A 7,602-nucleotide genomic window follows, 5' to 3' on the forward strand; every position below is an offset into this window, starting at 1 on the left:
CTTTATGTATTCAACTGCCTGATGGTCTCTTCATTTGGATGCCCCACGCATATCTCTAACATAACATGTCCAAAATGGTGCCCTGGACCCACCCATCTAAACCTAAGCCTAGCCTTTCCCAGGTTTGCCCATCTTCCACAGTTCATCCTGTTCTGCAGTTAGGAACCTGCAAGTTCTCCTTGCTGCCTTTCTCACCCTCACCCTCCACATCCGATTCTCCAAGTTCCTTGAAGCCTAGGTCCACTTTATATCTGGCATCCTTCCATTGCTTTCTCTGTCCCTTACTACCTTTATCTATCAGACAACCATCTCTCGACTAGACTACTGCACTGGCCTCCTAAATGATCCTTCCATTGCCACTCTTGTCTCTTTCCAACTTACTCTCCACCCACAAAGTGGTGAGGTCATATCTCTCTCCTGCACAAAACCCTCCAGTTGCTTTCCATTACACTTAGAATGAAATCTCAAATCTTCTTATGGTCTGCCTCCAAGGCTGGACGTGGTTTGACCCTTCCTACCAGGCCCATGGCTTACTGAGCTCTAGCCATATGTATAATCTCTTATCTTAGGACCTATGCGAACTGTCCTCTTTCTAGAATTGTTCTCCCTCTCTTTTTTAGTATGATCAACTTATCTGTCTCCTCCAAGTTCTTATATTGAAGTCCTAACCCTCAGAATGTGGAGATGTTCTTTACAGCAGTAGTCAAGTTAAAGTAAAGTATTAGAGTGGGCCTAATCCACTATGACTAGTATCTTTATAAATGGGATGATATGAACATGCATAGAGGGAAGGTAATGTGCAGAGACATACAGTAAAGGTGCCCATCTACAAGCCGAGGAGAGAGGCCTGGACAGATCCCTCAAGGTCCTCAGAAGGAACCCTGCTGACACCTTGATTTTGGACTTCTAGCATCCAAAGATTGTGACACAATAAATTTCTTTTGGTTAAGCCCCCTGTCTGTAGTACTTTGTTACAGCGGTCCTAGGAAACGATACATCATCCTTCAGGTTCCCACTTGAGGTATCATCTCCTCAGGAGGACTTCCCACCCTTCCTTGAGTAGATCCCACCTTATGCCCCATCAGAGTCACACTAATCAGATAATTCACTGATTCCCCCTACATCTGCTAGCACCCATAGCAGTGAGAAGAGTTACATAACTAGTTCTGACCAATGAAATGGAAGAAGCAGTAATAAGCATCACTTTCAGCCTGATGCAGTGAAAAGTCCATAAAAATTGCTCCAATATTTCTCTTTTCTAGTGGCAAACAGAGAAGTCTCATACACTACAAGAAAACGGAACCTCCTTTGAGACTGAAGAAGACAAGGATTCCCTCTGTCACAACTTCCTTTTGCTACTGTATCAGAGGTACTAACATTGCAGTTAGGCAGGAAAAAGAAAAGATGAAGGATGGAAAGAGAAAAAAATGACATTGTTTGGCAGGTATTACAGTTATGTATGTAGAAAACCCAAAAATATCCATTGAATTAAAACAGCTTTCGTAAGAAGTGCTTGATGACATTCGGTATTTTAGTATCAACAGAATTTCTATATACTAGTATGAAACAGCTAAAAATTAAGCCTATAAAAACTATCGTTTAAAAACTTGAGAAGTCAAGGAAAAGAAGACAATGCAGTAGAAAACTGGGCATGAGACCTGAGTAGGCAGTTAATTCACAGAAGAGATTCAAATGGTTGATGTGGTCTACCTCAATAGCAATAAGGAGAACACTACACCAAAATAAGATACCAGTGCACCCTCAAGAATGGTTACAATTTGAAAGACTGACAGTTTCCAGTGTTCACAAAAATACAGAAAAGAACTTTCAGAAACTACTAGTAGTGGTATACCAGTTGTACAACTATTTTGGAAGCTTGCTAAGCGTCATCTACAAAAGTTGGGTCTGTGCTCACCCTGTGACACTCGGCTAAAATATGCACACTTCAGTCCAGAGACCTACACAAGAATGCTTAGAGCAGCATTCTCCATCATAGCCAACAACCAGAATAACCCAAATGTCCATCTATGGATGAATGGACAAACTGTGGTATATTCCTAAAATGTGGTAAAGTGCAGGAGAACAGTAACAGTGAATACAGCTCTACAGACCAGTCTGCATGAATCTCACTGACAAAGCTGAGCAACAGAGGCCAAAAAGAATATGTGATTCCAGTCATATTAAGTTAAAAAACAGGCAAAACTAAACCATAGTGTTTAGGATATTTAGGTAATAGAACTAAAAAAAAAATAAGCAAAGTGATGATTGCCATAAAAATGATGATAATGGTAATGTTTGTGTTCCTTGGGGCTGTGAAGCTTCTGTTTCTTGACAAGGGTGTGGTTAGGCGGGGCTCTCTTTACAATAATTCAGTGAGCTATACATTTATATTTATGTATTTTTCTAAGTATTACATTTAACCATAAAAAAAGATTTTTTAAAAATGCTAATATAGAGTTCTTTTATTAGAATTCTAGAAATTGCTTCTAGAATTCAGTTGCCAAAAACTTTTCTCTGCAAAGTAATTTGCATGCTTGCTCTACAAAACAATGAGAACAATATAATCTAACATTTCAATTTTTTTCATTAGTTGCCAGGAAATCAGAGCAAATTTAGTGCTCCAATGGAAGAAAAAACTGATCTCAAACTTCTGGTCTACACTGTACTTTGCTCCTTTTAATTTGCTGTGTGTGTCTGTGTATGTGTGAAACTCTCCTTGGTGTTTTAATACTGTGAGTTTCCTTTGAGGAAGTAGATGGGAAGAGCTTTAAAATGTTCATTAAATAAAAAGATGTTGCAACAAAGCATGGCATAGTGGTTAACTGCAAGGAGTCTAGACATCTGGTAGAGCTGTGTGAATTTGGACAGATTACTTCTCTGTGCTTCAGTTTATTCAGTCTGTAAAATGGAGACAATGTCTACTTCATATGGTTGTTACATGGATTAAATAGAAGAGTGCCTGGCACATATGTACATGTTAGCTATTATTATTCTCCCGAAATATGTTGCCAAAATTTCTCAGAAAGAACCACAAAGATTTGAGTCATTTAGAAGCAAGAACATCTGAGATTAGAATAGATTGCTCCTGGACAATCTAAAAAGCAGCAATGATCATATTTATTTCCTTCATTAATAGAACATAATTTCATTCACATGTCAAAATGAATATGCAATAGGCAACATTTTATATTAACAATGAAAAAAAACCTTACCTTCATGTTTACTTTTTGTAGAGAGAATTGGTGCAACTGAAAAAATGCAGAATTTCTATTTTCTGACGTTCTGCAGAAATGCAATCCTGAAGAATCAAAATATCCAAAAATATAAAGAATGCCAACAAAGACCTTTCAGTTAAATACGGTGGTTTGAAACATACTTTTATTGCCAAATCCTCCTAAATCCCTAACATGGCAGTAAAGGAATAAGAAACAAAAGAAAATTATGGACAAAAAATGTCAGTGACTGCAGGATACACAGGAAGTAATGATTTAACAGTGGAGGGAGCTGACCTAAGAGTCTGCAGTGAGTACTGACAAGTGTGCCAAGGGCTGAGGGGCCTGGCACTTGGAGGTACTGTGTTCCCTGCAAGGTGGGGATGAGGTATAAGGGTGCAAAGGAGAGTGGTGAAAAGTCTCCCAACAGAAACAACAGATCCCCCACCTCCCTGGCCCTTCCTTTCCCATTCCAAGACACTAGAGGTTTATTCTCTGGAATAAACAAGCCAGAGAAGATCTGGACACTAAAAGCAGGTACAAGAGGAAGGCAGGGGGCATGGTGAACCCTGTAGGGTTAAGTTACAATCTATCTTCGAAACCCAGAGGCCCCTGGCTGCTTTCTCCTTCTTGGTTCTGAGATGGGCCTTGGCTGGTCATCTACACCTCCCAGAGGAGTCTGAAAGATCCCTCTCTGGAGAAACTAAATGGCCGCAGAGAAAAGACCATCCCACGTTGATATTTGTATGTGGGGAGGGATGGAGAGTTACCAAATGACAAAGCAGGCCTCCCACCCAATCAACATACCCGCAAAGCCACCAGCCAGCCAGGCTTCCTCCCTCCCTTACCCCAGAGCCTCCAGGGTTTCACTGTAGGATGTGAACAGACTGCTTAGAATCACAATGAAGTCTCCACACAATGAAGAAAGACCAAAAAACAAACTAAAGAAGGTAATTCTTGGAAAAGAGACAAGAGACTAGGAGGGAAAAATTACTTCTATCAGAAAAAAGAAGGTGAAATACTGTATCTATAAAACAAGAATGTATCACAATAAAAAGGAATATTCTGAGAACAGTGAATGACACTTAGACCCAAAAACCATGACAGCTGACACTACAAATTCAATGCATGGTTTAAAAGATAGAGGCCAGGAACTCTGAGTCAAATAAACGGCTAAGGAGATGAACAATAGAAAATATAATTAGAGGATTAATTCAGCTAATCCAATATCTGATTGATGCTGGGAGTAGAAAGAAGTGGAGAGGAGCAAATTATTAAAAAAAAAAATACAAGAAACTTACTCCTTTGTTTACTACGGTTTGAGCTGGGTTTTCTTTCATGTACAAGAGAAGGATTGGTCCTGTGAGGAGAGTGCCAGCCAGATGAGGACTCAGAAACGCTCCCAGCATGGGTGACATGGAGGTTACTGGTTAGCTTGGAGAGCGCAATTCTGGTGGAGCAGGCAGGGCTTCATCTGAAGAGCAAACAGAAAGTTAGGAAGTGGAGCTAATTTGTGAGTACACAATTTTTTCAGAGTTTTTTGGTGAAAAAGAAATAGCTCTGAGGATTAAAGGTGAACTTGTTTGTTTTTGCTTTTTTAAAGATTTTATTTATTTGACAGAGAGAGACACAGCGAGAGAGGGAACACAAGCAGGGGGAGTGGGAGAGGGAGAAGCAGGCTTCCTGCGGAGCAGGGAGCCCGATGCGGGGCTCGATCCCAGGACCCTGAGATCACGACCTGAGCCGAAGGCAGACACCTAACGACTGAGCCACCCAGGTGCTCCTATAGGTGAACTTCTTTAAAGGTAAGAGACACTAGAGGCACCTGGGTGGCTCAGTCGGTCAGGCATCTGACTCTTGGTATTGACTCAGGTTATGATCTCAGGGTTGTGAGATCGAGCCCCATGTCGGGCTCTGCGCTGGGTGTTGAGCCTGCTTGAGACTCTCTCTCTCTGTCTCCCTCTACCCCTACCCCTGTCCAAAAAAGAGAGTGAGAGAGAGAGAGAGAAAAAGAAAACAAAGGGAAAGGGAGGGGAAGGGAGGGGAGGGGACACACTAGAGCATGCTGGCATGCTAATTAAAGAATAGTAAATAAATGGGGCACCCGGGTGGCTCAGCTGGTTAAGCATTTGATTCTCAATCTCAGCTCAAGTCATGATCTCAGGGTCCTGAGTTCAAGCCCTGCACTGGGCTTCATGCTGGGTGTGGAGACTGCTTAAAAGTTAAAAAATAGTAAATAAAAAATAAAAGTGACTTGAAATAACAGTCCTATCCACCTGATTCTTAGGTAAGCAAAAGACTACCTTTATAACTAATAAAGAGAAAATGGAGGAGAAAATTAATTATCCAGTTCAGATGCCCCAAACACCTTTGACCTCAATGATAGGAATGATTTCAAATCAAAGGATTAGAGGAGGTGAAGCAGAGAATATTCGTTCAAGGACCCACGTCAATTGTGCATGGTTATCTAATACACGTGAAAAAAGTGACATCTATTCTGATCATTACTGAGTTTTCTAGAAAACGTTTCCGTTCTTCTCCCACAGTGTTTTCAGTGATTTCTTGCATCATTAGTACAATGATCTGCATAGTCCACATTTAAGGTGAGTTACTTTCATTATCCACTTGCTCAACAAGTCATTTTGTCATTTAGCAGGATTTACTACATGCTGATGATGTGTCCTTGTGGACATACAGGTATCTGCAATTTGAGGGGGTTGCAAGAAGACCAAGTCTCTGCCCTCACAGTGCTCAGGAATGGGAGGTGTTGGACACCAGTGTGGCTCGTCCACGCTGCCCAGCATGTCTGAAACACACCAGGTTTTCGCTGCAGTCACGATACAGCATGACCCCCCGGGCAAGACAAAGTGGCACAGAAAATAATACCATTGGGAAGGGCGATCTCACCACCGTCGCCACCTCTGGGAAGTGTATCATGTGGTCATCTGGGAGTCCCCTCACAGAGGCGGGGAATGCTGATGCGGCTTCTTCAGCTCAGGGGGATTCTAACAACCTGAGGTCTTCTTCCTGAAGTTCCCATCCCAGCCATTCTGTCAAATTCTGCCATTTCTATTCTGGGGAATCTGTGTGAAGAACAAAACCTGTCTCCAGCACAGCAAGCGATCCAAACCAAGACCACTGCTAAGTTACACAGCTGACACATCTCTGTCTCCCCCAAAGCGGTGCCAGCATCAAGGGCACTGTCCGGATGGCACTGGGACTCTCAGCCCCCCGCACCCCACTGCTGCCCAGGCACTGACGGGCACGATGCAAGAGGAGAAGGCTGGGCCTGCCCAACTGGAGTATCGAGCTGTGCCGGACTGTTCATGGAGCTTCCAGAAAGGTCTAGTTGACTCCCAGGCAGGGGCTGCTTCATTGGAAGAATCCGATTCAACTTCAAGAACCTGCTGTTGTAGAGGAAAAAATGAAACAGGATGAAACCAGAGAGGGAGACAAATCATAAAGGACTCTTAATCTCAGGAAACAAACTAAAGGTTGCTGGAGGGGCGGGGGTGAGAAGAGGGGGTAACTGGGGGATGGACATGGGGGAGGGTATGTGCTATGGTGAGCGCTGTGAAGTGTGTAAGACTGATGAATCACAGACCTGTACCCCTGAAACTAATAGTACAGTATGTGTTTAAAAAAATCTAAAAAATTAAAACAAATTTAACTACTTTCCAAAAAAACAATCTGCTGTTGTGATGAATGTTCTCTCTCTATAAAATATCTGCTATTTAAATAGCCATCAAGGAAAAATATATGAAGAGTGAAAGGAGCAATAATGACCAAGACGTATTTTCCAGTCACAATGTTCCTACCCAAGAAACAATTTTATTTTACTTTTATAAATGCAAATAAGAATGGAAATTTAACACGGTCATTTCCACCATGGAACAGCCTTTTGTTACTGCTGCCAAGTTCTACAATAATCATAAATGCCTCTCATTCATTCCCAAGCTGAGGTCTGATCCTTACGTTTCCTCACATTAGGTCAGAAGTGACATTCTGCTGCCTTTCTTAGAGCTACAACCCAACTATTTTACAGCTTTCATTTTTAAAAACAGTGCAGCAAGCTACATGCTTGGGTTTAGGACCTAGCTTTTGACAGCCAGAGATCTTGAGCTGCACTTTCTCAGCGAGTCCTGAGCTGGCAAAATATGAAACTGAGAGAACTTGGAAGACAGTGGCTGGTAGCCCCGCTCTGGCTATGTTAGCTTGTACCAGTCACTTACCTTCTCTGGGCTGAAGCTTCTTCCTTTGGGAAGTGGGCCAGGACAGTCTCTGAGGTTCTTCACAAATCTCATATCCCATGACTCTGTATGTAGAGCCAACTAAAATAGGTCGCTCCTAGTGGCCTATAAAGGAAGAATGAAGCCTACAGCTTTCTAGT

At 42.1% G+C, this 7,602-nt stretch overlaps 1 protein-coding gene across 4 annotated transcripts in view; it reads left to right on the forward strand.

The window, feature by feature from the left end:
• JMY (junction mediating and regulatory protein, p53 cofactor) overlaps positions 1-6,711 on the forward strand; it is a 106,710-nt gene extending 99,999 nt beyond the window's left edge. The window contains exons 11-13 of one of the 4 annotated variants that reach the window (XR_003521966.2): positions 1,263-1,444; positions 5,759-5,815; positions 5,910-6,711. The gene's annotated coding sequence lies outside the window, so the exon portion shown is untranslated. Of the gene's footprint in view, positions 1-1,262; positions 4,877-5,758 lie in introns of those variants that run through there. The other 3 variants (XR_003521965.2, XR_003521964.2, XR_003521963.2) reach the window with 3 other exon arrangements.
• Positions 6,712-7,602: the final 891 nt, after the last annotated feature.

This window comes from Zalophus californianus, chromosome 5 (assembly GCF_009762305.2).
Source record: "Zalophus californianus isolate mZalCal1 chromosome 5, mZalCal1.pri.v2, whole genome shotgun sequence".
Classification (NCBI taxonomy): Eukaryota; Metazoa; Chordata; class Mammalia; order Carnivora; family Otariidae; genus Zalophus; species Zalophus californianus.